This window comes from Falco peregrinus, chromosome 4, assembly GCF_023634155.1.
Source record: "Falco peregrinus isolate bFalPer1 chromosome 4, bFalPer1.pri, whole genome shotgun sequence".
In the NCBI taxonomy this organism is placed as follows: Eukaryota; Metazoa; Chordata; class Aves; order Falconiformes; family Falconidae; genus Falco; species Falco peregrinus.
Window position 1 is genome coordinate 75,391,268 of NC_073724.1, and position 6,000 is coordinate 75,397,267.

Below are 6,000 nucleotides of genomic sequence, written 5' to 3' on the forward strand. Positions count from 1 at the left end.
CCTGTGAAATGTCCACACCACAAACTGTCAGGGCTAGAGATTACTAACAGTGAGAAAACCTGAAACTTCATTTCTGCAGAGAAATTGCAGAGATGAGTTTCAAGATGTTTGTTTTGGAGATCCACATGAAGGTAAAAACACCTAGGCAATGTCACCAGAACACTGCACCAGCTAGCCAATAGATGACATGCTTTTCTGATCCTAATACCAGTTATTTAGTTTCATGAGCAAAGATATGAAGAAGTTTCTTTGCTGAACATTAAGCAAACGTACTGTTTCAAAATGTTAATAGAAATAACATTTCTACATGTTGTTCATTCCCAAGACCTTCGTACACTTAATTTGTCTTTGATAGTCATTTTTGGAGAGATCAATTAATTTAATAGCATGTAGTAATCCAAATACATAATCAAAACTGGAAACAACAAAAGGTATTGTCCATATTTGAAACTGCCAGTGTAATTACAGGTAGAAAAACTGTAATTACCTTGACTGGAATTGTTATTCATTATTGACATCATCACAGGATTTGAGCCAGGTCATTTATCAATGATGTTCCTGCAGAGAGAAGAAATATTATTCTTATTATTGTATACTGTAATCACACACTTGACATGCAGTACTTGGCTCCTAGCATTTTACAAAGTCTAGATTTATTTGTACTTTGAAAGAAAAATGTTTTCTTTTTCTCCCAGACACCTTTTAACTTTCTTTCCAAAATCAAAAGATGATTGAAATTTTAGAAGTGCCTCATTCTGAATGGTGTTGAGAGCTGTCCTTGGAGTAAGGAACACAGCAGTGTTCAGGTAAACGTTCAGTAGTACATCATATTGAAAATTATATATTACTGTGTATATAAATGGACATACATGTCCATACACAACCCAAAGATATATAGATAATGTTATTAAAATAAAAGGATATATTACACTAAATTTTTTGAGTAACTCTTCTCAGCCCAGCGTGTTGCAGGACCTGCCTTCATCTACTCACTGCAAGAGCAGGGAGCAATTCTGTCTGGAATCAGACAGTCATGAATCAAGGCAATGTGGGAATTCTCGATATTTGGGTGGCTTGGACCCTGTCAGCATCTGGGTGAAACTACTGGTTCCCTTGTCTGCTGTGTTTTTTAAGTATGCACTTTGCAACTAAGACTTGAGCACACTGCTAATGTCGGGTCATTCTGGTCCAAACCTTTTAGCTTCCATCATTTAACCTTCTGGGCAAATGAAGTCAGGCTGATGTCTTGGAATCTGTAACAGCAGACACAATTTATATTTTAACTGTGAATTATTTTATGTGTGGCATAAAGGCACCTTTTAGTAATGCACATGGAGTAAATTATTTAAACAAATAAATTATAATAAATAAAATTAAGAAATCTGTAAATATGCATGACCCCACAAGTAGCTCCAGACTAATATGTACTTACTATATATATTTTGGTTTGCTCTATAGGCTTCTCAAGCTTTCATACTTTCCTTACCTTGGTTTTCAGCAGGTTTTCGGGCAGGGTGTAAAAGACTGCTAAGGAAAACAATACTTGGGTTTTTTTATGGTAGATTTGCACTAAGTTGATTGGTTATTAAAGTGCCAAAAACAACATCTCATTTCACCTATTATCAAGTGCTTGATGAATTTATTTTTGTTTCCTCCCTGGAAACAAAGCCTTAGAAACACTTTTTTTCTGTTCAAATTCTTGTTTATCACAATAAAAAGTAAATATTTTCCTTTCCTTAGTGATTCTTGCTTTCCAAAGTTCACAGCTCGAGTCTGTTGTCCATATGCAGGACTTTAGTGGCATTTAAAATACACATGGTTTCAGCTTTGATTCCCAAAGAGTGATTCAAAAGCCTAAACATAGGTGTCTAATACCATTCAGATGCCTTAGGATATCCTGCCTGGCATCCAGCTGCTGCTTCAGAAGGGCTCTGGTCTCCCACAGACCGTGTGTTATCTCTGCCAGTCTCACACGGATGCTGTGAATACCCCAGGATGTTTAAAATTGTGCAAAACGACTATGCTCAGGCACCTGCACTGCTCCCCCTCATGTTCCCTGCTCACAGCAAGCTTTCCTGGAGCAAGCAGCACAGTTTATGTTCATGTTTCTGTATTTCTAAATGCCCCATGTAGGGGCAATCCATGACTATTCAGAAGCATTTGACAGCCCCTTGTCTTGCCATGAATACTTACATCATTCTATCTATTACACAATACAGTATGAAAACTCATATTCTCATCTCTTAAACAATCAAAACATACTTGTAGATTAATTTTAATGCACATATTTTTTCCATTTGAATACATCGTGATTAAAAGTTCACGACCTTGATTATATTATGCAATTTGAGAAATCGCCAACAATGTCCATGGTGATTAAATATTCCACTTTGTAATTATTTTGTAACTTTTGTTCTGCTCTTTGCTCACTCCAAAAATTATCATAAAATTTTGAAAGATGTCCTCAGTGCAGAATATGTCCATAAAATATTAAATATTCAATTTTCCTCTATCATGGCTTGAAAAATTCATAATTACATGATGATCCACATAATAACTCATTCTGAAAAGTCATATATGGCACTCCCCCTGTGACTGAGTTAATAATTTACTGCTGTGTGGGATTTTCACTCTGCACTGTTAGTCTTGGGAACATTTATTAAGCAAATGTTCATTTGCAAAGATCAGAATGTGAATGAAGAGGGTAAGAATTTAATGAGGAGTGACAGACAGGTGAACTGATTCCATATAGTTCTTTACTGCAGAAGAAAGCAGATAGCTTTATCTTTCATAGCCTCGATAGACACATGAAATGAAATATAGAAGACAGGGGGCAAAAGGAAAAAAAAAAGTACTACCTAGAAGGGCCAATGGAAGGATAAATCAGAGAAACTCATGAACATGATTCAGACCAGTTGAAATGGCTGTTCATGTTCTGTACCTTTGGACTTATATAGCAGCAATATTCAGACTTCTAGGTTTTGAGATCTTTGCCCAATTTTGGCAATAGAGTACTTTCAGCATTAAAGAAAAAAAATCAAATCCAAGAGTACGGCATCAGCTTATCTGACAGCAATATACTCCTGGAGAAGCAAGACAAATTTTTAATTTTTGTTTCAAAATACATTGTAGTTTATGATTACCCTTTATAATTTTCAGAATAAGAAACACAGACAATATAATGCAGGTACAATAAGTACCACGACTTAATCAACATTTTTTTTACTAAATAATGAAAAGGTTTGCTAAACATTAACTGTGTAACTCATTTATAGGATTTTCAGGTGTTGTCTAATCAAACATACACTAAATAATATTGATTCAGGGTTTTCTTTGTAAAAGAAATCCAAGAAAAAATGAAATGCCACAGGAAGTTTTCATAATTGATTCAGAATTCAGTTTTGCAAAATACTGAGCATGTTGTTCCTGATACAGCAAAAAGCTAATACAGTTATCCAAGACTTATGAAGTTTTCTCTTGCTTAAAGGCAGGTAAGTACAAATTTTAGTGTTTTACTGACTAAGGGACATTTCATTAAACATGCCATGACTTCAACAAGACTAAACAAGTCTTTCTCAATCTGTCACCACTGGTATGCTCAAGGATACAGTATACAGCTATACTTTCCAAAGGTTTCTCAATATAAGGCCCCGAATATTAGAATTTATACTTTTACACTCAAAAAAAGATTGTTGTGTCATATCCCTAACTGAAATCCGGCAAAACTGGAATTTCCAGTTGGTTTACATGATTAATTTACTTTCATTCCAATATGGATGTTTTTCAGTGGATTTTTCTTCTCCATGAAAATTTAAATTTCCTAAAATATTTTTGGCCTCCAGAGCCCTGAAATATCACTTCTGAAAACTGCAACATTTATTGCTGAGATCATTGCCAAGATGAAAACAACTCTCTTGAAGATGACAATTATTCTTTCAGTGTGTCATGCTTCTTTTTTTATTTCTTTTTGGCTGTGGTGGATGATTATGTAATCATGGTGCACAGTGAATTTCTTTTTTGAAAAAAAGGGACGGTACAACAAGGGACATGTGGGGAAAAAACAATGCAAAATATAACTTTCTGAAAAAGTTGCAAAAAATTATTTTTGTTTAAAAGTTACACATTTTGAAAGAGAAATTTCAAACAGTGGGTGTCAGCATAATTTTCCTGGGTATATATTTCCCTGGATATAAAAGTTTCATCTGAGGATGACTGAATTTGTTTTGGCACTTGATTTGATTACAGCTTTTAATTTTCAAAAGTCAGTCCATGACTATGTCAGACATGAGACAGAGGCTTTGGCCTAAATTTTTGATGCAGAATCCCAACTTCCATCCTCTATTAGTGGACAGTTATCTGAGAAACTTAAAAATAAACAATCAGACACAGAAAAGATTTGGTTTAGTCACTCAATGCAATGACTCCCACCTACACTTAAAAATGTAGGAATTTTTAAAGAGAAATTAAGAAACGCCTAATTCTCTCAACAGGCCAGGCAAAAAGCTGACAGAGAAGCTCCAGTATAGATTTCTGCACCTTTTATATAAGCATAGAGTCAAATTAATCCAATCTCAGTGACAAGAGCATAGAAATTAAGAGGGTTTGAAGAGCAGGTCAAAGAGAGGGTTTGTGAAATGCATATCCTTCGTTTCTCCTTCAAGGGTATGTAATATGAGGAAGTAATGAAGATGACTGACTGAAGCAGCAGTAAAAATGACCGGGAGAAGGAACATAAATGGTTGTGAAAACTGGCAGAGGTAAAGGTAACTATCTCATGGAAATTATTTACATGCAGTTTCTTAATTAAGTTGTCTAGATATGGAACCCTTTGTTTTCAGGTTATTCCCAGTGTTTTCAAGGGTCAGTTTAGAAGGATCTGATTTAACAACCTCATTTTTGACATGGCTCTGAAAATAAGAGACTGTGGACAAGGTTTTTTAACAGAAATTTCTGGGATGTATTCAAAGAGGATGAATTGGGATATCATAAAGGGAGAATGAGGTCACACTGAGAACTGAAGAAAAAAATCCAATTCATCACACAGACTCAAGATATATAAAAAGAATTTTTCCTAGAGCTTATTGGTTAGGTATGAAAGAGATGGGAAAGACCTATTCACTGACTGCAAGAAAAGAAACTCATTTGACCAAAGACAGATGTATACCATTGCAGTCAACTGAGAAAAATAGGCAGCAGTTTTATGGCATAGTCTGTTTCATCCTGAAATAGATATTTGGCAAGATTAGTGATTCCTTAGTGCCTGTTCGTCTAAATCAACCATAAAAAACAACCCTAGGTTGACTAGTTAAATATATCTGTGTGAGACTGATTTCATCTGAGGGAACTATGAGCCACAAAGGTGATGGGGCCATGGAAAAACACCCACCAAACAATCCTTAGGTATGTTTGTTGTTGTATTTCTCAATACAGATAAAAGAGCGTCAATGCCTTTTTACAAAAGACAAGTAGAAGTTTGTCTGCAATAGCCTGGACTGCTTTGCTTATTTATTTTCTGGAAAGAGTAAGTTCAGACAGGAAGAGGTATAGCAAAGAGTTACTATCACAGATGAATGGGGAGTGTACTTTGTATTAACTTTGGGTTTCAGTAGAGGTTAACAAACACTTTTTAAAGGAAAGTATAACATTTCCAAAAAAAGTATCATTATCATAATTTCAACAAAGAAAAAGTGGGTGAGAAGGGAGTTAAGAATGCCAACCCTGGTTGAGGGGGACAAGTTTCTACCCCCAATCCTTTAAGTGAGGTCCTGGTGAGAGGTGACTGGTGGTAATGCCAATTCCTTCACCCAGGTCCAGCTCTCATTGTAGTGGCCCCATATCTTAAAAGCAACAATATTCCTTGCTTCAAGATCCATATTACATACCAGCCAGGGAATCCTAACCTCTCCTATGCTGAAGTCTCTCTGTTACCAGCCAGAACTCATCCACATTTGTCCCATTATCACCATTATGACAAAGAATGGCTTGTACCAAATTTGCACT

General features: G+C 35.5%; 2 long non-coding RNA genes across 2 annotated transcripts in view; one reads left to right on the forward strand and one right to left on the reverse strand.

The window, feature by feature from the left end:
* The window catches only part of LOC114011068 (uncharacterized), a 24,625-nt gene extending 23,371 nt beyond the window's left edge, over positions 1–1,254 (reverse strand). The window contains exons 1-2 of the long non-coding RNA XR_003552809.2: positions 1,195–1,254; positions 488–558 (exon numbers count right to left, since the gene is read on the reverse strand). This is a non-coding gene — a long non-coding RNA (uncharacterized LOC114011068). The remainder of the gene's footprint in view (positions 1–487; positions 559–1,194) is intronic.
* LOC114011069 (uncharacterized) overlaps positions 1–5,005 on the forward strand; it is a 27,066-nt gene extending 22,061 nt beyond the window's left edge. Inside the window, exon 4 of the long non-coding RNA XR_003552810.2 lies at positions 4,662–5,005. This is a non-coding gene — a long non-coding RNA (uncharacterized LOC114011069). The remainder of the gene's footprint in view (positions 1–4,661) is intronic.
* The last annotated feature ends 995 nt before the right edge of the window (positions 5,006–6,000 follow it).